Source organism: Moschus berezovskii, chromosome 14 (genome assembly GCF_049115385.1).
Source record: "Moschus berezovskii isolate FMDL1 chromosome 14, NW_MosBer_1.0, whole genome shotgun sequence".
Taxonomy (NCBI): domain Eukaryota; kingdom Metazoa; phylum Chordata; class Mammalia; order Artiodactyla; family Moschidae; genus Moschus; species Moschus berezovskii.
In genome coordinates this window covers 22,787,085-22,812,297 of record NC_142473.1, presented here as the reverse complement: position 1 = coordinate 22,812,297, position 25,213 = coordinate 22,787,085, and the positions used below count along the sequence as shown (strand labels likewise).

Sequence of the window (25,213 nt, the reverse complement as noted above, 5' to 3'; positions counted from 1 at the left end):
AAGAGAGTGCTTGCTATAACAAGTGCATTCTCTTGGCAAAATCCTGTTACCCTTTGCCCTGCTTCATTTTGTGCTCCAAAGCCAAATTTGCCTGTCACTCCAGGTATCTCTCTACTTCCTTCTTTTGCGTTCCAATCCCTTATGATGAAAAGAACATCTTTTTTAGATGTTAGCTCTAGAAGGTCTTGTAGGTCTTCATAGAATCTTTCAATTTCAACTTCTTTGGCACTAGTGGTTGGGGTATAAATTTGGATTACTGTGACTTTGAGTTGTTTGCCTTGAAATGAACCAAGATCATTCTGTCATTTTTGATACTGCATCCACACTGTTCATAGCAAACACTCTTTTCCAGCAACTCAAGAGAAAACTCTGCACGTGGACATTACCAGATGGTCAACGCCAAAATCAGACTGATTATGTTCTTTGCAGCCAAAAATGGAGAGCACAAGGCAGTCAGTAAAAATGAGACCTGAAGCTGATTGTGACTCAGATCAAGAACTCCCTATTACCACAGCAAACATTATCCTCAATGGTGAAAAACTGAAAGCATTTCCCCTAAAGTCAGGAACAAGACAAGGGTGCCCACTCTCCCCACTACGATTCAACATAGTTCTGGAAGTTTTGGCTACAGCAATCAGAGCAGAAAAAGACATAAAAGGAATACAAATTGGAAAAGAAGAAGTAAAACTTTCACTGTTCGCTGATGACATGATCCTCTACACAGAAAACCCTAGAGACTCTACCAGAAAACTACTAGAGCTAATCAATGATTACAGTAACGTTGCAGGATATAAAATCAACACACAGAAATCCCTTGCATTCCTATACACTAATAATGGGAAAACAGAAAGAGAAATTAAGGAAACTATTCCATTCACTGTTGCAACGAAAAGAATTAAATACTTAGGAATATATCTACCTAAGGAAACAAAAGACTTGTACATAGAAAACTATAAAACACTACTGAAAGCAATCAAAGAGGACACTAATAGATGGAGAAATATACCATGTTCATGGATTGGAAGAATAAATATTGTAAAAATGAGTATACTACCCAAAATAATTTATACATTCAATGCAATCCCTATCAAGCTGCCACCAATATTTTTCACAGAACTAGAACAAATAATCTCACAATTTTCATGGAAATACAAAAAACCTCGAATAGCCAAAGCAATCTTGAGGAAGAAAAATGGAACTGGGGGAATTAACCTGCCGGACTTCAGGCTCTACTACAAAGCCACAGTCATCAAGACAGTATGGTACTGGCATAAAGACAGAAATATAGATCAATGGAACAAAATAGAAAGCCCAGAGATAAATCCACGCATCTATGGACACCTCATCTTTGACAAAGGAGGCAAGAATATAAAATGGAGAAAAGACAGTCTCTTTGGCAAGTGGTGCTGGGAAAACTGGTCAGCCATTTGTAAAAGAATGAAACTAGAACACTTCCTAACACCATACACCAAAATAAACTCAAAATGGATTAGAGAGCTGAATGTAAGACCAGAAACTATAAAACTCCTAGAGGAGAACGTAGGCAAAACACTCTCCGACATAAATCACAGCAGGATCCTCCATGACCCACCTCCCAGAATATTGGAAATAAAAGCAAAAATAAACAAATGGGACCTAATTAAAATCAAAAGCTTCTGCACAGCAAAGAAAACTATAAGTAAGGTGAAAAGACAGCCTTCAGAATGGGAGAAAATAATAGCAAATGAAGCAACTGATAAAGGATTAATCTCCAAAATATACAAGCAGCTCCTGCAGCTCAATTCCAGAAAAATAAATGACCCAATCAAAAAATGGGCCAAAGAACTAAACAGAAATTTCTCCAAAGAAGACATAAAGATGGCTAACAAACACATGAAAAAATGCTCAACATCCCTCATAATCAGAGAGATGCAAATCAAAACCACAATGAGATATCATTTCACACCAGTCAGAATGGCTGCTATCCAAAAGTCTACATGCAATAAATGCTGGAGAGGATGTGGAGAGAAAGGAACCCTCTTACACTGTTGGTGGGAATGCAAACTAGTACAGCCACTATGGAGAACAGTGTGGAGATTCCTTAAAAAACTGGAAATAGAGCTGCCATATGATCCAGCAATCGCACTCCTGGGCATACACAGCGAGGAAACCAGAATTGAAAGAGACACGTGTACTCCAATGTTCATTGCAGCACTGTTTATAATAGCCAGGACATGGAAGCAACCTAGATGTCCATCTGCAGACGAATGGATAAGAAAGCTTTGGTACATATACACAATGGAGTATTATTCAGCCATTAAAAAGAATACATTTGAATCAGTTCTAATGAGGTGGATGAAACTGGAGCCTATTATACAGAGTGAAGTAAGCCAGAAAGAAAAACACCAATACAGTATACTAACACATATATATGGAATTTAGAAAGATGCAAATGATAACCCTGTATACGAGACAGCAAAAGAAACACAGATGTATAGAACAGTCTTTGGGACTCTATGGGAGAGGGTGAGGGTGGGATGATTTGGGAGAACGTCATTGAAACACGTATGTTGTCATATGTGAAACGAATCACCAGTTCAGGGTCGATGCATGTTATAGGATGCTCGGGGCTGGCATGCGGGGATGACCCAGAGGGAGGATAAAGGGAGGAGGGAGGTGGGAGGGGGGTTCGGGAGGGGGAACTTATGTAAACCCGGGGCAAATTCATATCAATGTATGGCAAAACCAACCAATATAATATTGTAAAATAATTTGCCTCCAATAAAAAATAAATTAACTACAAAAAAAAAAAAAAGAACTCCCTATTGCAAAATTCAGGCTTAAGTTGAAGAAAGTAGGGGAAATGATTAGGCCATTCAGTTATGAAAGAAATCAAATCCCTCATGATTATACAGTGGAGTAACAGATTGGTTCAAGGGGTTAGATTTGATAGACTGAGTGCCTGAAGAACTATCGGAAAAGATTCATAACATTTTACAGAAGGCAGTGACCAAAACCATCCCAAAGAAAAAGAAATATTCAAGAAAGCAAAATGCTTGTCTGAGGAGGATTTACAAATAGCTGAGGAAAGAAGAGAAGCAAAAGGCAAATGATAAAGAGAGAAATATATACCCAAGTGAATGCAGAGTTCCAGAGAATAGCAAGGAGAGGTAATAAGGCTTTGTTAAATGAATAAGAGAAAAAATAGAGAAAAACAATAGAATGGGGAAAATTAGACATCTCTTCAAGAAAATGTGAGATATCGGAATGTTTCATGTAAGAATGGGCATGATAAAGGACAGAAATGACTAGGACCTAACAGAATTAGAAGAGATTAAGAATAAGTGACAAGAACACTCATAAGAACTATACAAAAGAAAGGTCTTAAGACCCATATAACCATTATGGTGCAGTCACTGACCCAGAACTGGATAAACTGGATTGTAAAGTCAAGTGGGCCTCAGGAAGTATTCCCAGCAATAAAGTTAGTGGAGGTGATGGAATTCCAGCTAAGTTATTTCAAATCCTAAAAGATAATGCTGTTAAAGTGATGCATTCAATATGTCAGCAAATTTGGAAAACTCAGCAATGGCCACAGGACTGGTAAAAGTCAATTTTCATTCCAATCCCAAAGAAGGAACTATCCAAGAATGTTCCAACTACCATACAAATGTGCTCATTTCACATGCTAGCAAGAGTATGTTCAAAATCCTTCAAGCTAGGCTTCAGCAATATGTGAACTGAGAACTTCAACATGTACAAGCTGGGGTCTGAAGAGGCAGTGGAACCAGAGATCAACTACACTAAAGCCTTTGACTGTGTAGATCACAACTGTGAAAATTCAAGAGGTGGGAGTATCAGACTTCCTTACCTGTCTCCTGAGAAACTTGTATGCAGGTCAAGAAGCAACAGTTAGAACGAGACATGGAAGAGTGGACTGGTTCCAAGTTGGGAAAGGAGTACGTCAAGGCTGTTTATTGTTACCTTGTTTATTTAACTTATGTGCAGAGTACACCATTCAAAACGCTGGGCTGGATGAATCACAAGCTGGAATTAAGATTCCTGAGAGAAACATCAACAACCTCAGATATGCAGATGATAACACTCTACTGACAGAAATGGAAGAAGAACTAAGGAACCTCTTGATGAAGGTGAAAGAGGAGAGTGAAAAAGCTGGTTTAAAACTCAACATTCAAAAAATTAAGTTAATGGCATCAGGTCCCATCACTTCTTGGCAAACAGATGGGGGAAAAGTGTGAACAGTGGCAGATTTTATTTTCTTAGGCTCCAAAATCATTGCAGATGGTGACTACCATCTATTTATTCCTTTTCCCTTGCTGCTTTTAATATTTTTCCTTTGTATTCAGTTTTTGTTAGTTTGACAAACATGTGTCTCATTGTGTTTCTCCTTAAGTTTATCCTATATGAGACTCTCTCTGGTTCCCGGATTTGGGTGGCTATTTCCTTTCCCATGTTAGGGAGATTTTTATTTATAATCTTTTGAAATATTTTCTCAGGCCCTTATCTTCTTCTATGACCCTATAATTCAAGTGTTGTTGCATTTAATGTCATCCCAGAGGTCTCTGAAATTTTCCTCATTTCTTTTGATTCTTTTTTCTTTATTCTGCTCTTCAGCAGTTATTTCCACCATTCTGTCTTCTAACTCACTTATCTGTTCTTCTGACTCAGTTATTCTGCTATTGATTCTTTCCAGCATATTTTTCACTTCATTTATTGTATTGTTCATCACTCTTGGCTTGTTCTTTAGTTCTTCTAAGTCTTTTTTAACATTTCTTGTATTTTCCCCATCAGTGCGTTCACTCTGTTTCCAAGATTTTGGATCATCTTTACTATCATTATTCTGAATGCTCTTTCAGGTAGATTGCCTACTTCCTATTCATTTATTTGACCTCATTTTTTACCTTGCTCCTTCGTCTGCACATATTTCTCTGTAATCTTATTTTCTCTAACTTACTATATTTATGGTCTCCTTTCTGTAGGTTGCAGGGTCATAGTTCCTCTTGCTTCTGTTGTCTGACCCCTGGTGAGTGAGTAGGTTCAGAGGTTTGTGTAGGTTTCCTGATGGTGCCTCTGCTCTGATGGGTGGAGCTGAGTCTTTTCCCTCTAACCGATAGGGCCATATCAGAGGGTGTGTTTTGGGGTATCTGTGATCTTAGTAATATTTTAGGCATCCTGTCTGCCGATGGGCAGAGCTGTGGTCCTGTTTCACTGTTTGTCATGAGTTTTCTAGCACAGAAGCCTGCAGGAAGTTGGGTGGAGCTGTGTCTAGGTGTTAGGATGGATACTCACTCAAGTCAGAGAGGGGTATGGTGGGTTTGTGGCTAAAGTTTTTCTTTTCAGACAATCATGGTCTTAGAATTGGCTCTGTTGTCCAGCTTCCCAGTCATACTCTTATATTTCAAGTTTTAAAATAGTAAAAATAATTCAACACAGAAAAATCAAAAAAGGATGAAAAGTAAATGTGTTGGTTTCTCAGTCGTGTTTCCAACTCTTTGAGGCCCCATGGACCGTAACCAACCACACTCCTCTGTCCATGGAGTTCTCCATGCAAGATTACTGAAATGGGTTGCCATTCACTTCTGCAGGGAATCTTTCTGGCCCAGGGATCAAGCCTGTGTCTCCTGCATTGCAGGCAGACTATTTACCATCTGAAAGTAAAAGTGTTAATCGCTCAGTCATGTCTGACTCTTTGTGACCCTGTGGACTGCAGCCCACCAGGTTCCTCTGTCCATGGAATTATCCAGGCAAGAATATTGGAGTGGTTGCCATTCCCTTCTTCAAGGGATCTTCTCAAACCAGGAACCTGGTCTCCTGGGTTGAACCTGGGTCTCCTGCATTGCAGGCAGATTCTTTACAGTCTCTTCCTGGCCCAGGGAGTGAACCTGAGTCTCCTGCATTGTAGGCATTTTTTACTGTCTAAGCCACCAGTAAACAAATAGGGCAGAATCTTCAAAATTATTGAAAATTAATGTATCTGTGGAGCTTCTTATTACTCTTCACTTTTTGCTTTTAAGATACTTATAAAAAATTTTTAAATGAGTCTAAGTAGTTGTCTTAAAGGAAGTGATGATTTGAAAAATTACAGATAGAAATGCAGTTGGGTTGACTAAGAACAAAGAAATAGCTTGAGGAATAGGACAAAGGTCCAACGTAGGGTGAGGATCCTGGCTTGGGAAGGGCCAGTCTGCACTGATGGAGGAATATAATTGATATATAGGAACTTGTTTGTATAAGAAAAAGAAGAAAAGAATCAAGGGATGACACACCTTCCCAGAGCCAAAAAATCTAATCATGTAAGGATCAGTCAAACTCCAAGGACATCAAATAGAAAATTCAGGATTGGCTGGTCAGTAATGGACAAAATAGGAAATGAGGCAGAGCATGTGGACTGGCACTAGAGCAGTGAAAGTACAATGAATGCGTCTTCTTAACCTGCACCATTCTTGCAGGCATCCTGTTCTTAGGCCTTCCTTCTTTACTGAAGCCAGCACTGTGGCTCTCTTTTCTGGTCTCTTAGAGTAATAGCTGCATACTCAGCACTATACATATTTAATAATGCCACTAGCTGACATTTATCTGGTGGTTGCCTCCTGGTAAGGTGAGCACACTGCTCAGGAATTCTCTCCATGAATCCTCATGGCAAACCAAGGAGTCTGAATGATGTTAGGTCAAAGTGAGGGAATTGGAATTTGAGTGCTTGCAAGGCCAGAACTCCTAAACAAAAAACACTATTATAATTACAGCTTGTAAGCTTCAACTTCTCTGATTTTCTCTTCAAGAAAATATTTCAGCATCCAAACAAGTGATGTTTAACCGACCACGCACAGAAGTGTGGTTGAGAAGAGCTACCCCACGCCTGAGGTCAGGGCTGGCGGCCGTGAGGAGCTATCCCACTTCCAAGAGGCGGTGGCTGCACGGGCGCAGGAGGGCCAAGAGGAGCTACTCCACGTTCAAGGTCAGGAGGGGCGGCCTTGAGGAGATACCCCTTGTCCAAGATGTTTAATGAGAAGAAGTGGGACCAGTTTTACAGTGAAGTACTAGAAGACCGACTACATTATTAGAGACAATGGAGAAAGCTGAATTTTGGCTCTTTCGATCCTACTGGGATTTTTAATATCCTTGCCCACTACTACCAAATGTTGAATTTATTGGAGGCCTCCACTGCAAACCTGCCAAACGTCTGCCTAAGGAAATGGAAGAGTTTGTGCAGAGCTCTGGAGAAAATGGTATTGTGGTGTTTACTTTGGGGTCAATGGTCGCTAACATGACAGAAGAAAGAGCCAATATGATTGCATCAGCTCTTGCCCAGATTCCACAAAAGGTTATATGGAGACATGATGGCAAGAAACCAGATACCTTAGGACCCAATACTCAGCTGTATAAGTGGGTCCCCAAGAATGACCTTCTTGGTCATCCAAAAACCAAGCCCTTTATAACTCATGGCGGAACCAACGGCATTTATGAGGCCATCTACCACGGGGTCCCTATGGTGGGCCTTCCTTTGTTTGCTGATAAACCTGATAACATCAACCGAGTGAAGGCCAAGGAAGCAGCTGTCAGATTGGACTTGGAAACAATGTCAAAAACAGATTTTCTCAATGCACTGAAGTAAGTCATTAACAATCCTTCGTATAAATGGAATGCTATGTGGTTATCAACCATTCAACATGATCAGCCTATAAAGCCCCTTGACCGAGCAGTCTTCTGGATCGAATTTGTCATATGCCACAAAGGAGCCAAGTACCTGCGACCTGCCACCCACAACCTCACCTGATTCCAGTACCACTCTCTGGATGTGATCGGGTTCCTGCTGGCCTGTGTGGCAACTGCTGTATTTGTCATTACAAAATGTTTTCTGTTTTGCTGCCGAAAGTTTGCTATAACAGGGAAGAAGAGGAAAACGGAATAGCTGTATTTGGGTCCCAAACCAGGAATGCCCCATAGGTGGAATTCTTCCAGCTTATTTCAACAGGAAGGAGTTATGAAAAGGCTCCTATCTTCCTGTGACAAAATGGCTTTTCACTGTTCAGCATCTCCTTTCAAAATTTGTGTACAAGGAATTTTTTAACTGTTTAAGATTTAGAAAATGTCATGCCAAGATGAAAGCTGATGAAAATTATATAAAAGTAAATGGGTAAATATTGAAATTTATTACTTTAAATCAGAAGTTTTACTAAAAAATTATTGAATATGTAATAACAGTGTTTCACATGGTGTACACAGACAGTAGAATGATAAACCTAGACCTCCTCTGACTGACATAATCAGATAACGATGGGCAGAATAAAAAAATTACATAAAGTTTATGGAAAATTGGTAAATCAAATGAAAGCAATCTGAAGTCACTTTTGAAAACAGCACATCAGGAAAGCAGTTTATAATCAAGGTGGCCCAGGTGAGGAAATGGGTCTTATTGACCAAAAGGATCACCGTCTAAGTCATATAACAAACATTCATCAGTCTAAGGCATAATTTATTCAAAATATTTAAAAATAAATTGATGCTTGGGGAACAATAGGAAAAATGTACCATAGAATTTTCTATACTGCCTCTCAACATAATTGCCATGTTTATGGTATCATAGTAGATAGTATTATTAAATCACACATATAGTTCTAAACAATTTTCCACAAATCTATCCTGCAAACACTTGTAACAAAAAAAGTGTTTGTCATTATTGTATAGTGAGAATTACTCCAAATCTCCAACAAAAAGTCAAACAGTCCAATATGAAAATAGATGAAGATGAATAAGAAAGTCACAGAAGTGAAATGGCCAATGACATATAAAAAGGGACAAAGGTTACCGGTGCTTTGGGAAATGGAATTTAAGTCACTTATGTCTGGATATGTTCCAGTGTCTCCTAGTTTACAGTCGATGGGAACTTGAGTAGAATTTGTATCCTACTGTTGTGTAAAAATTGCATAAATCTTAATATGTTTAATTGATTCATTATGCTTTTCAGGTCTACTATATTCTTCTACTTCTCCATAGGTGCATTCTATTAATTTCTGAGAGTTTGATATTGAAATTCTAACTAAAAATCTTATCTATCTAAAAAAATGCAATATACAGGGAACTATACGTAACTGCATTTTCCAAGTCTTCTAAAATTTATCATATTTTCATAATTAAAAAATTTTTTAAAGCAAAAAAAAAAGAAATTACATTTAATCCACCTTAATTATATACTAAATAAATAACTCACAAATTTTAGGTCTTCAGTTATTATTACTGATAAATTACCTGCAATAAATCTCACAACCAACTGTGACAATGTGTGTAATAATAAATACTATAGCTAAAAACTGAATTCCTAATATGCATATTCTTCAAAATGATTTTTTAATTTCTTCTGTGGTTAAGTACTTAATTTCTCTGTTTTGTTCATGAATACAAGATGTTTATGGCAGATATTCCCAGTAAATTATAATCTCCTTGAGAGGAAAAATTAAGTCCTGTGATTTAAAAAAAAAAAAAAAACACTCTCCAAAGCATTCAGAATATTCCAAGCATATTCAGTTCAGTTCAGTCACTCAGTCAAGTTCGACTCTTTGTGACCCCATGAACCGCAGCACGCCAGGCCTCCCTGTCCATCACCAACTCCTGGAGTTCACCCAAACTCATGTCCATTGAGTCGGTGATGCCACCTAACCACCTCATTCTCTGTCATCCCCTTCTCCTCCTGCCCTCAATCTTTCCCAGCATCAGGGTCTTTTCAAATGAGTCAGCTCTTTGCATCAGATGGCCAAAATATTGGTGTTTCAGCTTCAATATCAGTCCTTCCAATAAACACCCAGGACCGATCTCCTTTAGGATGGACTGGTTGGATCTCCTTGCAGTCCAAGGGACTCTCAACAGTCTTCTCCAACACCACAGTTCAAAAACATCAATTCTTCTGTGCTCAGCTTTCTTTATAGTCCAACTCTCACATCTACACATGACCACTGGAAAAACCGTAGCCCTGACTTAGAAATCACTTAATAAATATTCTCTGAATAGAACCAAATTACTGAACTAATAGTAGAAGTAGAAACAAATGATATTAAAACGGGGCTTTCCTATTTACAAACCCTTCCATCTAGTCATCAGACTTCTTTTGAAAGCACAGAAAAGAATCAGAGACTCCAATCCAAAATGGGTATTTCTGTTGTGACAAGAGTTGCCTTTTTCATCCTATATCCTTAGAAAAGACATGGATGGAGTTTTCTAGAATTGTGAGTGTAAATGATACAGCTGGATCTCTCTTGTTTTAACTCTGAACCCTAGTGCATTCTAGCATAGCTTCACAAGCCTATGTTTGCATTAATAAGATCTTATATCGGCACCCAGAACTCACTCTACTAACAAGTAAATAAAATTTATTTTCTCTACAGGGAAACGAATGCTCACCTGACAATGTAACTCATAGCTTTTCAAAAAAGATTCACATAGTTATATAACTACTGAAAATTCTTTAGTATGGATTTCTAACACAAAAAAATAAAGTAATATCTACCAAACTGGGCAGTTTAAAAAGTTAAGAGTCAAAAAGAGAACACAGAGTCAAGTTATATTACAATTAAAGACATTATGCAAGTTTAACAGGTAAGGTAAAAAGAAAACATCAGAATTTGCAACAACTAGGATACTTTTCACAAAGATGGCCTCATGCTCTTGTATTTTATGTGGGAAGAGTAGCCACTTCTTCCTTTTTGGTACTTCCTAGCACTCCAGTGTTCTTGCCTGGAGAATCCCAGGGACGGGGGAGCCTGGTGGGCTTCCGTCTATGGGGTCACACAGAGTCGGACACGACTGAAGTGACTTAGCAGCAGCAGCAGCAGGGAACTTGAGAAGGCAATGGCAAGCCACTCCAGTACTATTGCCTAGAAAATCCCATGGATGGAGGAGCCTGGTAGGCTGCAGTCCGTGGGGTCGCTAAGGGTCTGACACGACTGAGCAACTTCACTTTCACTTTTCACTTTCACACATTGGAGAAGGAAATGGCAACCCACTCCAGTGTTCTTGCCTGGAGAATCCCAAGTACGGGGGAGCCTGGTGGGCTTCCATCTATGGGGTCACACAGAGTCAGACACGACTGAAGTGACTTAGTGGCAGCAGCAGGGAACTTGAGAACATGATATTTTAATGAGGAAGGACTGCCTAAGGACACTTGGTAAATGTTAGCTACCGTCTCCTTGCCTCCAGGGATGAACGAGCTGTAGGGTCTACACTGGTTCATGTCTTCCTAATGGATGGGGGGCCCTCTGTGCTCTGTGACCGCTCTTCCTAGGCAGACCTTTCTAGGTGAATATACTGCCCAGAGAGATGGTCCTGCAGTCTTCTCATGAGCTTTTCTGCTCCCCCACAGATAAACAGTTGGATGGTGAACTGAGTCCAAGACCTGTTCTGAAGACCAACTAGCTAGCTCTTTCACTTTTTATTCACTTCCTTTGTATTGTTAATAAGAGGGTTTCAGATCCCAAGACTTGTAAGGAAGGCAGAACCAATTAGGCATCAAACTCAGACCCGAAATGGATGCCAGGCAGCATTGAAGCATGGCTGAATCAGAATCACATCATTTCATAATATCAGAATTCTACTATAACCCAAATTGTCATTGTTATTATGTTTCATTGCTGTTATTACTGACTTTGAAGTGTGGAGGTCAAGTGTGTGATCAGTTGACTTACAGAGGCTTCCCATTGTCTGCGTGCTTCAGGCCTATCTTACCCTTGTAGTTCACTTTCTGGCTAATTTTTCCTACTATTTGTAGGTATCCTTTATTGGGTGCCAGTCACTTTAGTCATGTTTATACAATTCTTTTTGTCTTAATATTAATTAGTCTTTGCTATTCATTCTGAAATAATTCTCTCCACTTTATATAAAAGGACATGGACAGAGAGTTTAAGTAACTTGTCTAGAACCATGCAGCTTATGAGTGGGAGACCCAGATCTGAAATACAGATCCATCTGACACCCATGCGCATACTTCATGGAATGTCCTTATTTTACCATTTCCACTTGAAACTCCTTGAGAACTTCAGTTGCCTTAGTTTCATAGAAATGGAATCAAGGTCATGGATTCAACGTCCATGTAAGCTTGGAACTCTCTCCTCTATTGACTCAATTCCCTTCTCCAGCCACAACAATGCATATCATCCGCTACCTCTGACTCACTCAGGGTTAAAAAGTTTTCTCTGATCAAGACTGCTTCTTCCAGCCTTGTCATAAGTCAGATATCTTTGTTTAAAATCAGGACCTCTAAACTTTTAAAGTAGGCATCAATTAGGACACAAGTCACCCACCTCTTGTCATTCAGTGTTTACCACCAAACCTCAAAGAGACATATGGCTCAGGTGTAGGAGGCATGTACTTGCCCATCACTGAGATCCTAGATTGATTGGATTTGGCAGTGCTCAAACCTCAGGCCTCCATTTTTCCTCATGTCAAAAAAGAGAGGAAAAGTTACCCAGATACTTTTATGTGACATTAGAAAAGGTCCCTTTACCTTTGGCAATTTCTCCAACAGTCAGAAAGAGCATATGTTGTATTTAAATAATACCTCTAGCCCTCTCAGTCATCATGAGAAAGCCAGAAATGAAAACAAAAGCTTGCAGCTGAACAAAAGGAGGAATGGATAAATACTTGAGAGGAGGATAAATGATAAGACACTCTATATTGTGAATCACTGTCAGTTCAGTGGGAAAAGATCAAAGTTGGGCCTTCACTTCAAAGAATAGTGCCAGGCCATTATTTGACTCACTTTGTCAAACATTTCTTTAACTTTTTTTTTTCAGCCACCTTTGTAAAGTGTCATCTCTTGACTTTGGGTTTCACCATTTATTACAAATCTTAGCAGGAAATCTCAAAGACTATTCAAGCTTTTATCAGTTAGTGGTAGCTCAACTGGTAAAGAATCTACCTGCAATGCAGGAGACTCCGGTTCAATTCCCGAGTGAGGAAGATCCCCTGGAGGAGGGAGAGGCTACCCACTCCAGTATTCTTGGGCTTCCCTGGTGGCTCAGTTGGTAAAGAATCCACCTGCAATGCAGGAGACCCCAGTTTGATCCCTGGGTTGAAAGGAGAAGGGAATGGCTACCCACTCCAGTACTCTTGTCTAGAGAATTCCATGGACAGAGGAGCCCGGCAGGCTACAGTCCATGGGATAACAAAGAGTCAGACATAACTAAGGAACTAACTTTCACTTTCAGAGATTATTTTAATTAGAACAATTTCATTATGAAGCTATTGTGAGTTCCTTAAAAAGAAAAGCAGAATCTCTGGAAGCCACAATATCTCAGTCTTCCCTGAAATCAATTGAGCAGTGCCTTCCATGTACTTTCCTTAGAATTAAAAAATTGCTAGAGCAAAAAAGGTTCAGAGTCGTCAGGTGAATTCAGTGACCACACAAGAATCTTGATACCAGACAGTATTAGGTCTCTTCCAGTTAGATAGAGTAAGAATGTTTTGAAAAAGAGTCTTCAACCAGATGGCAGAACACTGTCCCACTGCCCAGAAGGCCCTCTCCTCCCTCTTCAACAAGTTAACCCCTTCTCATCTGTTAAAACTCAGCTAAGGCCTAATTTCTTAGCTAGCATGAGACACCCCTCTCCAGCATCACCGTGCTTGCCTATAGAGTAACCCACGCTATGCTATAATCACTGATCTGTCTGTGTCTCTCCTGTTACAATGAGAAGAGGAAACTGACTCTTTTCTCTGTATCAAAAGTGTCTAGCTCAACACATAAGTATTGAATGACTATTTCTTGAATAAATAGATGGATAATAAGATAGATGCAATGGATGGATGGATGACTGAGTGAGCAAGGGAATGAATGAAGGAATCGTACCACCTCAAGATACGGGTTTGGAATTCTGCTCTGGTCTAGATCAATCCAAGTGACAGTGAGACTATCTGAAGCAGGAATAATAGACCAAGATGACAATTTCCACTTACTAGCTTTATTACAGGAGAAGGCAATGGCAACCCACTCCAGTACTCTCGCCTGGAAAATCCCATGGATGGGGGAGCCTGGTAGGCTGCAGTCCATGGGGTCGCTAAGAGTCGGACACGACTGAGCGACTTCACTTTCACTTTTCACTTTCATCATTGGAGAAGGATATGGCAACCCACTCCAGTGGTCTTGCCTGGAGGATCCCAGGGACGGGGGAGCCTGGTGGGCTGCCATCTATGGAGTCGCACAGAGTCAGATGTGACTGAAATGACAGCAGCAACAGCAGCTTTATTATAAAAAAAAAAAAATAGTCATATCTGACTTTTTGCAACTCCATGGACTGTAGCCAGCCAGGCTCTTCTGTCCATGGAATTATCCAGGCAATAATAGTGGAGTGGGTAGTCATTCCCTTCTCCAGGGGATCTTCCTAACCCAGGGATCGAACCCAGGTCTCCCACATTTCAGGAAGATTCTTTACCATCTGAGTCAGCAGGGTACTAGTTTCAATATATAAGGATATAAATTCCACCTTTCTTCCTCAAACACCAGTATTAATGCTTTTTTCCTCTCTTATTGACATGTATCTAGGCACAAGCTACATACCTAAAGACACTAAATTTGCCCAAATAATCTCATTTCTTTCTGGGTAGAACTCATCTGATTCTTCAACTTCACCTAGCAAAGACCCAAAGGACCTTACTGTCCACAGAAGCTTTAGCTTCAGAAACCAGGAGACGAAGACCAGAGGAATGAATAGAAATACCTCAACCAAAAACTGCGAGACACTCCTTATGCCCTCAGTTCAGAATGGACCATGGGGACTACAACCCTGAGTCACATGTTCCAGGACCAAGCAATCATTGTTTGTCTTCAGACCTCAAAGCCAGAGCTCACTTAGAACATGTGCACACCTTTGTGTGTTATTTACCTAATGCACTGAAAATCCCCTTGCTTTTTATTTCTCCCAAAGTTCCCCATTTGTGCTTTCACCCATGCCACATAAACTAGCCCAGCCTGCAAGGGAGATACCGAAGGAAAGAAGAATAACCACCACCATTTACTGAGAGCCTTTAGGGGCATAATCTCTCTGGCAAAAGTTGTGAAGATGTTGATTACTGAGGTCCAGAGGTCACCAATAAATAATATAAACATATAACCTAAATTCTTCAGCCAAAAACCCAGCTGCCAAGCCATTCCTCTGCAGCTGGCCCAAAAGAGAAAGCCTATATGAGAAGATGTAACACAGAATGAGTATTGCTAACCATTCAGCAGGGATTTTACATCATTACTGCCTCTGCCACTATGCTGGGAGCTTCTTAAATTCTTTTTTTTTTTTTATTTTACAATATTATATTGGTTGGTTTTGCCATACATTGATATGAATTTGCCCCGGGTTTACATAAGTTCCCCCTCCCGAACCCCCCTCCCACCTCCCTCCTCCCTTTATCCTCCCTATGGGTCATCCCCGCATGCCAGCCCCGAGCATCCTATAACATGCATTGACCCTGAACTAGTGATTCGTTTCACATATGACAACATACGTGTTTCAATGTCATTCTCCCAAATCATCCCACCCTCACCCTCTCCCATAGAGTCCCAAAGACTGTTCTATACACCTGTGTCTCTTTTGCTGTCTCGTATACAGGGTTATCATTTGCATCTTTCTAAATTCCATATATATGTGTTAGTATACTGTATTGGTGTTTTTCTTTCTGGCTTACTTCACTCTGTATAATAGGCTCCAGTTTCATCCACCTCATTAGAACTGATTCAAATGTATTCTTTTTAATGGCTGAATAATACTCCATTGTGTATATGTACCAAAGCTTTCTTATCCATTCGTCTGCAGATGGACATCTAGGTTGCTTCCATGTCATAATCTCAGTTTGTGTATTTTATCCACATAACCATCAGAACTGAAATATACAGTAAGAAGTGGAGCCTCTTTGCAATCTGATGAAACGAGATTAAGAGGATTGGTTTGACCCATATCCACCAAAAGAGATTGCATTCAATTAAACTTGGTTTTTCTCACAATTTATATTTTCAGTGCTTCTGAGTAATTATTATGGGCACATGTTTAGAAGTAAAAGAAAGGAAGATTCAGAATTGCATCGTTCCACTTTGGAATTATTACATTTATTGGAAGTTTTGTGTTGTTTTCCTTTTTTAAGTGCAGTACTTGAGGCAAGTCCATATACAGCATAGTAATATTCTCAAATATCACAGCAGAGATTCCAGGAAATGTCCCTTGGCTCAAATAGAGTCATCACTATACTCTAATGCAGTGTAACAATACACAATATAGTCGTGCACATGACATTACAACAAACTTGGTCATTGTAATCCCTAACCCAATGCTCAGATAAAAAAACCATTTTCACAAAGGATCTAGGGAAGAGCTGGGTTGATGAAGTCGCTAAGCAGAGTATATACTGAACAGAGAAACTGTCTAGGACTTGGAGGATGACTAGTGTATGCTTTAGGAAGGTTTGTGTCCTCGCTTCAATCAGAAAGGCGAGAAGAAATAGTAATCAACACTGCAGGACCTGACCATGAACTGTGCCCAGAAATGCTCTAGGTGCCTGTCTTCTGGTTTTGACTTCTGGAATGTAGGCACTGCCTCTGCTCCACTAATTCCCCACAAACTGTTTCTCTTTATATTTGTTGAGTGACATAGGATTTCAAAGGAGAATTCTGATAGTTTGAAACTCAGTTTATTTTGCTTTCCAGAAAATAAAGACTAGCTCATGTTGATGATTTTTAGATACAATAACACAAGCATAGATAGCAAGAAGAAAAATAGGTAGAACTGCATCAAATTAAAATCTCTGTACAGCAGAGGAAACAACCAACAGAGCAAAAATGCGACCTTTGGGATGGGAGAAAATTTTTTCAAACTATATATCTGATAATCGGTTAATATTCAAAATATATAAGGGACGCATACAACTTAATAGCAAAAAGCTAATAACCCAAATTTTAAAAATAGGCAAAACCAATACAATAATGTAAAGTAATTAACCTCCAATTAAAATAAATAAATTTTTAAAAAATAGGCAAAGGATCTGAATAGACATTTCTCAAAAGAAGATGTACTAATGGTCAATATGTATATGAAAAGGTGCTCCACTGCTGCTGCTGCTGCTGCTAAGTCGCTTCAGTCTTGTCCGACTCTGTGCGACCCCATAGACGGCAGCCCACCAGGCTCCGCCATCCCTGGGATTCTCCAGGCAAGAACACTGGAATGGGTTGCCATTTCCTTCTCCAATGTGTGAAAGTGAAGTCGCTCAGTCGTGTCCGACTAGTAGCAACCCCATGGACTGCAGCCCACCAGGCTCCTCTGTCCATGCGATTTTCTAGGCAAGAGTACTGGAGTGGCTTGCCATTGCCTTCTCCGGTGCTCCACTCAGATCAGATCAGATCAGTCGCTCAGTCGTGTCCGACTCTCCGCGACCCCATGAATCACAGCACACCAGGCCTCCCTATCCATCACCAACTCCCGAAGTTCACTTAAACTCATGTCCACAGAGTCGGTGATGCCATCCAGCCATCTCATTCTCCGTCGTCCCCTTCTCCTCCCGCCCCCAACCTTTCCCAGCATCAGAGTCTTTTCCAGTGAGTCAACTCGTCGCATGAGGTGGCCAAAGTATTGCAGTTTCAGCTTTAGCATCAGTCCCTCCAATGAACATCCAGGATTGATCTCCTCCAGAATGGACTGGTTGGATCTCCTTGCAGTATAAGGGACTCTCAAGAGTCTTGACTCTCAACAGTCTTCTCCAACACCACAGTTCAAAAGAATCGATTCTTCGGCGATCAGCCTTCTTCACAGTCCAACTCTCACATCCATACATGACCACGGGAAAAACCATTGCCTTGACTAGATGGACCTTGGTTGGCAAAGTAATGTCTCTGCTTTTTAATATACTATCAAGGTTGGTCATAACTTTCTTTCCAAGGAGCAAGCGTCTTTTAATTTCATGGCTGCAATCAGCATCTGCAGTGATTTTGGAGCCCAAAAAAATAAAGTCTGACACTGTTTCCACTGTTTTTCCATCTATTTCCCATGAAGTGATGGGACCAGATGTCATGATCTTTGTTTTCGGGAAATACAAATCAAAGCCACAATATTATATCATCTCATACCTCTTAAAATGCTATTATCAGTGTCAACTACAAATTGTCATTTACCATTTACATCTGCAAGGATTAAATCATATGTTCCTGTAGCTACTGACCTTCAAGACCCCCTGAAAGGAATTCAGGGTGGAGAGAAGAAATGAAGCACTTTGTGCTCAGAGGAAAAAACTGGAAAGATAGGTCTTGAGATGGTTAGATAGTGTCAGGAGCCAGTTTTATGAACCCAATTCTTGTATCTCCTCATATTTAGAAAAGCACTAATATCCTTCATGGTGACAACTGTGACCTCTCAACTAGCAGAAAGCTTCATGAGAGTAGTAGAAACTTTCTAAAAAAACTATGTGCTTGATTGCAGATCTTCCCCCTTCACCAAAATCACATATATACTGACTTTTCTCCTTGCATCTTTGGACCAGTTTCTCAGAGCTCTCTGAGGTGCTGTCTCCAGAGCTGCAGTTCTCATTTTGCCCCAAACAAAACTTGACTTGCACATTTCATGTTGTGCAATTTTTTTAAGTTGACATCAGAAAGAAAATGGATAAATGTATTGGTGAAGATATGGAGAAAAGGGAACCTTTGTACATTGTTGGTAGGAATATAAATTGTTATAATCATCATGGAAAACAGTATGCAGGGTCCTCAAAAAGTTAAAAGTAAAACTACTTTATAATCCAGTAATTTCAATTCTGGAACTATATCCAGAGGGAATGAACTCAGGATCTTGAAGAGATATCTGTACCAGGGCTTCCCTGGTGACTCATTGGTAAAGAATCCACTTGCCAATGCAGGAGACACGGGTTTGATCCTTGATCCAGGAAGATCCCACATGCCTCAGAGTAACTAAGCCTGTATGCTATTGAGCCTGTGCTCCGAAGCCCACGAGCCACAATTACTGAGCCCCTGTGCTGCAACTACCAAAGCCTGCATGCCCTAGAGCCTGTGCTCTGCAACAAGAGAAACCACCACAATGAGAAGCCCATGCACCACACCTAGAAAGCAACCCATGCTCACCACAGAGAAGAGCCTGTACAGCAATGAAGACCCAGTGCAGCCATAAATAAATAAATAAATAATTTTTTAAAAGAAACAGCAAGAAGGCCAGTATGTCTGGAGTGAATGGGATATGAGTTCACAGAAATAATGGAGGATCATATTAAGTAAGGGGCTTCCCCAGTGGCTCAGTAGTAAAGGATACACTTGCAATTTAGGAGATATGGGAGACACAGGTTCAATACCTGGGTCAGGAAGATCCCCTGGAGTGGGAAATGGCAACCCACTCCAGTATTCTTGCCTGGAGAATCTTATAGAAAGAGGAACCTGGCAGGCAACAGTCTATAGGATTGCACAGAGTCAGTAACAACTGAAGCAATTTAGAACGCAAGCACATATATTAAGTAGAGGGGCCCTGTAGGCCTTTATGAAGACACTGACTTTTACTATGAGTGAGATGCAATTTTAAACAGGAAGTACAATGACCTACATTCCTCACATCTTAATAGAATAACTCTGACTTCTCCACTGAGAATAGATGGTGGGAGAGGAGATGAACATTAGGAAACTACCACAGGAATCCAGATAACAGGAAAAGAAGACTGACACCAAGGTGGTAGTTAGGGAAGTGGTGAGAAATGGAATTCTGAATCGATACTGAGGATGAACCCCAACAAAACTAGCTGATAGATTAAATGTGAGATGTGAGAGTCAAGGAATTCCAGGTTTGGAGCCTGAGCAACTTTGAGTTCAAGCTCAAAGTTTGAAGAGTTTGGAAAAGGGTTCAATCTCTTTTCTTCAAGAGATTAATCAGTCCTCAACTATATGAAACAGTTCAAGAATATGCACTGGGAACTGGGGGATGATGGGGTAGGAAGAAAAATCATAGCATACAGTTCCTGTGCTTTCAACCACATTTTGTTTCTGGATCACTAATTAAGGTACCTCTAAACTTGAAATCTTCCAGGAAATGGCCATCCTCTGTTCAACAATAATAGGATTTCTGCTTCGAAGTCCCTGGCTCTTGTTTCAGAAAACAGTCACACTCCAGAGTGGAAATATGCTCCCTACAGTCTTAGTGGCCTTTGCAGTCTATTTGGGCAATATTCTAAAATATGAAATCATTGATTGCACTGTCTCCTTGACCCTGGCAAGGGTCTTAGTAACTATTTCAATTGGGTAAGAGTTCCTCCTCTTCTCTTGAAGCCCATGAGAAGCCCAGAGAACCATAAAAACTTTTCAGGTTGCCACTGTAGCCTGAACCTGCACCAAATCCTGCATTAAGACTTCTCTGGCAATGAGTTTTGAACTAACTACTTCCTTCTAGCCACAGCCTCTATTACAATGGCCATGGTTCAGCCAAAGAGTGCTTTGTTTAAACAAAGTCATGAGCAGTGGCCCAATATTCAGAGCCAAGCCACTATAGTTGAAGTGTAGGTAGGAGACTAGGAATCCCAACCCTTGGCCTCCCTCCCCACCCATCACATTTTTGCACTTTCTCATTCCACTGCAGCGGGGGTCCTCTAAGTAGACACTGAGGAAAATGCAGGGATCTGTGCAACATATTTTGAAAATGAATGAGCAATGACTTTCTGTAAGAATAGTAACACAAATAAGTAAAGTGTTCATTTGTTCATTCTATTCCAGTTTGTCAGGCTTAAGAAACTTGCACTGTCCTACAACTTCCCATATTTGAATAATTGTTAAAAATAACCAAGTTCTCCATCACAGCATTCTGCCAGAGCAGTTGGACGAACTCCAGCAAAGAGCTATGAAAACTATCAACATCCTTATTTTATTTCTTTCTAGAGCCTACCTCTCAGAAGGCATGTTTCAGTCAAAGTTCAAAGGTTTTTAATAAGGCTGAAAAAGAACCCTCCAAGGAAACTGTCCATTTTCTGACTTCATTCTTTTTATTAATACAAGAGGCTGTCAATTTCCTCACCATTTTTCCCACTACAAAAGTTTATTTCTCTGGTGGCATGCCAAACCTTGAGACTGTATGAGTTACACTGTAGCCAGGGAGTCTAGCCAGGGTTGATATAGTCTAAGTTTTTCCTTGGAAAGTAGCATCTTTTGAAATACTCAGTTCCGGATGTATAGGGCTAAAGATCTCTTCTCAGTCCCACTTTCCCTACTACCTCTCTTATAGGAAAATCAATTTTACCAAACCTGGAAAGGCTTTAACTGGAATTCTCCTCACTTCTGAGCTGTTGGCTGATGGAAGAGAATGACCCTCTGTCTACTTTTGGGTTGTATTGCACCAACTGAGCCTCAAAAGAGCTTCACCTATGCTTAGAATCTCATCATGACCTTCCCCAAAATATCTTCAGCTTCTGCTTATAACTTCTCTTGCTCTGGGGGCTCAGAATGAACCCAAATTGTCTGCCCTTTCACTATCTTATTTTTTTCTTGTGTTGCCCTTGTACCTTCACAGAAATGTCCTTTTCTCTTCTGATGAAGAAGGGAGAGAAGCTCTTGTGACTGTTATTTCATGAGAATATGCTCAGTGAAAGATGAGCTTGGGCTACTAGGACACCCAGCCCAATCTATGCTTAAGCTGAGCCAAGGGCCACCCCAGCAGCTACATAGAGATGAGGAAACTAACCCCTACTCATCATTAGGAAGACTTACTTGAGGTCACAGAGGTCATTAGAGACAAAGCTGGCCTTCTAAGTGATGTACTTCAATTCCCTATCTACAGGGCATCAACTCTCTGGATAAAGGTAACAGATTTTTCAAAGATCAAAATATTTTATTATTTTTAAAATTTAAGTATAACTCGTAAAAAATGTTGCTATTTATCACAGGGAAAAAAACTTACTCTGGAGAAATTCCTTTTTTCAGCCTTCTAGTAACTAATTTTCATCCATTATTATGAATTAGCTCAAAGGTATGAGCCTGCACCTAAAATGCATTAGCCATAAAAGTGGGAGGGAAGTGGGCTGAATGTCTGACAGAATCCCTCCCAAACTCTCAACTGCACAGGTAAAGGGAAGGATGAGCTCTGTGTGCCTACAGTGAAAAGGAAAAGAGTGGAAATCAGCACACTGGCAAGGCTTATACATCAGCTTCTCAATGATTAAAAACTGCCCGTAGGGGTGGCATTTTCTGAACTCGTGTAGTCAGCTGCTGTGGCTGTGCTTTCCCTTATTACAGGGGTCCTCAAGAAAGGAGTTGGTTATTATTCCCTGTTCTTCAGAGCTAAATTATCTTGCAGTGCACACAAGTCAGCAAAGCTGTTTCCCAGAAAATTGTGAACAGTCACTTCCCACAGTAATTGTTCTGTGAATTCCTCTGTCTGCATAGACAAAAGGTTCCAACTTTAACTTTTAGAACTAACACCCAAAAAAGATGTCCTTTTCATTATAGGGGACTGGAATGCAAAAGTAGGAAGTCAAGAAACACCTGGAGTAACTGGCAAATTTGGCCTTGGAGCACGGAATGAAGCAGGGCAAAGGCTAATAGAGTTTTGTCAAGAGAATGCACTGGTCATAGCAAACACCCTCTTCCAACAACACAAGAGAAGACTCTACACATGGACATCACCAGATGGTCAACACCAAAATCAGATTGATTATATTCTTTGCAACCAAAGATGGAGAAGCTGTATACAGTTAGTGAAAACAAGACCAGGAGCTGACTGTGGCTCAGATCATGAACTCCTTATTGCGAAGTTCAGACTTAAATTGAAGAAAGTAGGGAAAACCACTAGACCATTCAGATATGACCTCAATCAAATTCCTTATGATTATACAGTGGAAGTGAGAAATAGATTTAAGGGACTAGATCTGATTGATAGAGTGCCTGATGAACTCTGGATGGAGGTTCGTGACATTGTACAGGAGACAGGGACCAAGACCATCCCCATGGAAAAGAAATGCAAAAGAGCGAAATGGCTGTCTGAGGAGGCCTTACAAATAGCTGTGAAAAGAAGAGAGGCGAAAAGCAAAGGAGAAAAGGAGAGATATAAGCATCTGAATGCAGAGTTCCAAAGAATAGCAAGGAGAGATAAGAAAGCCTTCCTCAGTGATCAATGCAAAGAAATAGAGGAAAACAACAGAATAGGAAAAACAAGAGACCTCTTCAAGAAAATTAGAGATTCCAAGGGAACATTTCATGCAAAGATGGGCTGGATAAAGGACAGAAATGGTATGGACCTAACAGAAGCAGAAGATATTAAAAAGAGGTGGCAGGAATACACAGAAGAACTGTACAAAAAAGATCTTCACGACCAAGATAGTCACGATAACGTGATCACTGACCTAGAGCCAGACATCTTGGAATGTGAAGTCAAGTGGGCCTTAGAAAGCATCACTACGAACAAAGCTAGTGGAGGTGATGGAATTCCAGTTGAGCTATTTCAAGTCTTGAAAGATGATGCTGTGAAAGTGCTGCACTCAATATGCCAGCAGATTTGGAAAACTCAGCAGTGGCCACAGGACTGGAAGAGGTCAGTCTTCATTCCAATCCCAAAGAAAGGCAATGCCAAAGAATGCTCAAACTACCGCACAATTGCACTCATCTCACACGCTAGTAAAGTCATGCTCAAAATTCTCCAAGCCAGGCTTCAGCAGTATATAAACCGTGAACTCCCAGATGTTCAAGCAGGTTTTAGAAAAGGCAGAGGCACCAGAGATCAAATTGCCAACATCCTCTGGATCATGGAAAAAGCAAGAGAGTTTCAGAAAAACATCTATTTCTGCTTTATTGACTATGCCAAAGCCTTTGACTGTGTGGATCACAATAAACTGTGGAACATTCTGAAAGAGATGGGAATCCCAGACCACCTGACCTGCCTCTTGAGAAACCTGTATGCAGGTCAGGAAGCAACAGTTAGAACTGGACATGGAACAACAGACTGGTTCCAAATAGGAAAAGGTGTACGTCAAGGTTGTATATTGTCACCTTGCTTATTTAACTTATATGCAGAGTACATCATGAGGAACGCTGGGCTGGAAGAAGCACAAGCTGGAATCAAGATTGCTGGGAGAAATATCAATAACCTCAGATATGCAGATGACACTACCCTTATGGCAGAAAGTGAAGAGGAACTCAAAAGCCTCTTGATGAAAGTGAAAGAGGAGAGTGAAAAGGTTGGCTTGAAGCTCAACATTCAGAAAACAAAGATCATGGCATCTGGTCCCATCACTTCATGGGAAATAGATGGAAAAACAGTGGAAACAGTGTCAGACTTTATTTTTTTGGGCTCCAAAATCACTGCAGATGCTGATTGCAGCCATGAAATTAAAAGACGCTTGCTCCTTGGAAGGAAAGTTATGACCAACCTTGATAGTATATTAAAAAGCAGAGACATTACTTTGCCAACCAAGGTCCGTCTAGTCAAGGCAATGGTTTTTCCCGTGGTCATGTATGGATGTGAGAGTTGGACTGTGAAGAAGGCTGATCGCCGAAGAATCGATGCTTTTGAACTGTGGTGTTGGAGAAGACTCTTGAGAGTCCCTTATACTGCAAGAAGATCCAACCAGTCCATTCTGGAGGAGATCAATCCTGGATGTTCATTGGAGGGACTGATGCTAAAGCTGAAACTGCAATACTTTGGCCACCTCATGCGACGAGTTGACTCACTGGAAAAGACTCTGATGCTGGGAAAGGTTGGGGGCGGGAGGAGAAGGGGACGACGGAGAATGAGATGGCTGGATGGCATCACGGACTCTGTGGACATGAGTTTGAGTGAACTCCGGGAGTTGGTGATGGACAGGGAGGCCTGGCGTGCTGTGATTCATGGGGTCGCAAAGAGTCGGACACGACTGAGCGACTGAACTGAACTGAACTGAACTGATGGCAGTTACTCTGAGAATAGACCAGCTCTCAGGCTGGAATTCAGGAAAGCACTAATATGGAAGGTATTGTACTGGCCAAATTCGGGGGGGGTGGACTGACGGCTTGAAATGACAACAGAATAAAGCATGGAGAATGACTATGGGTCTTTTAATAGAGGGCATCTTGGAGGTCTCTATATTTTAAATTATTTTTTAGAGAAGAAATGGATAAGGAGGGGCTGAACGTGGAAGGGAAGTGAGATAAAGACTGGGATAGAAAGGAGTGGACCCTTGTGTTTTCTTTTCTTTCTGTGGTCTTAATCCATAGGAGAAAGAAAAATTCTGGATGCTGAACATGACCAAA

The 25,213-nt window shown here is 40.6% G+C and overlaps 1 pseudogene; it reads left to right on the top strand.

The window, feature by feature from the left end:
- Positions 1-6,995: 6,995 nt before the first annotated feature.
- Positions 6,996-7,909, top strand: LOC129553758 (UDP-glucuronosyltransferase 2B31 pseudogene; annotated as a pseudogene).
- Positions 7,910-25,213: the final 17,304 nt, after the last annotated feature.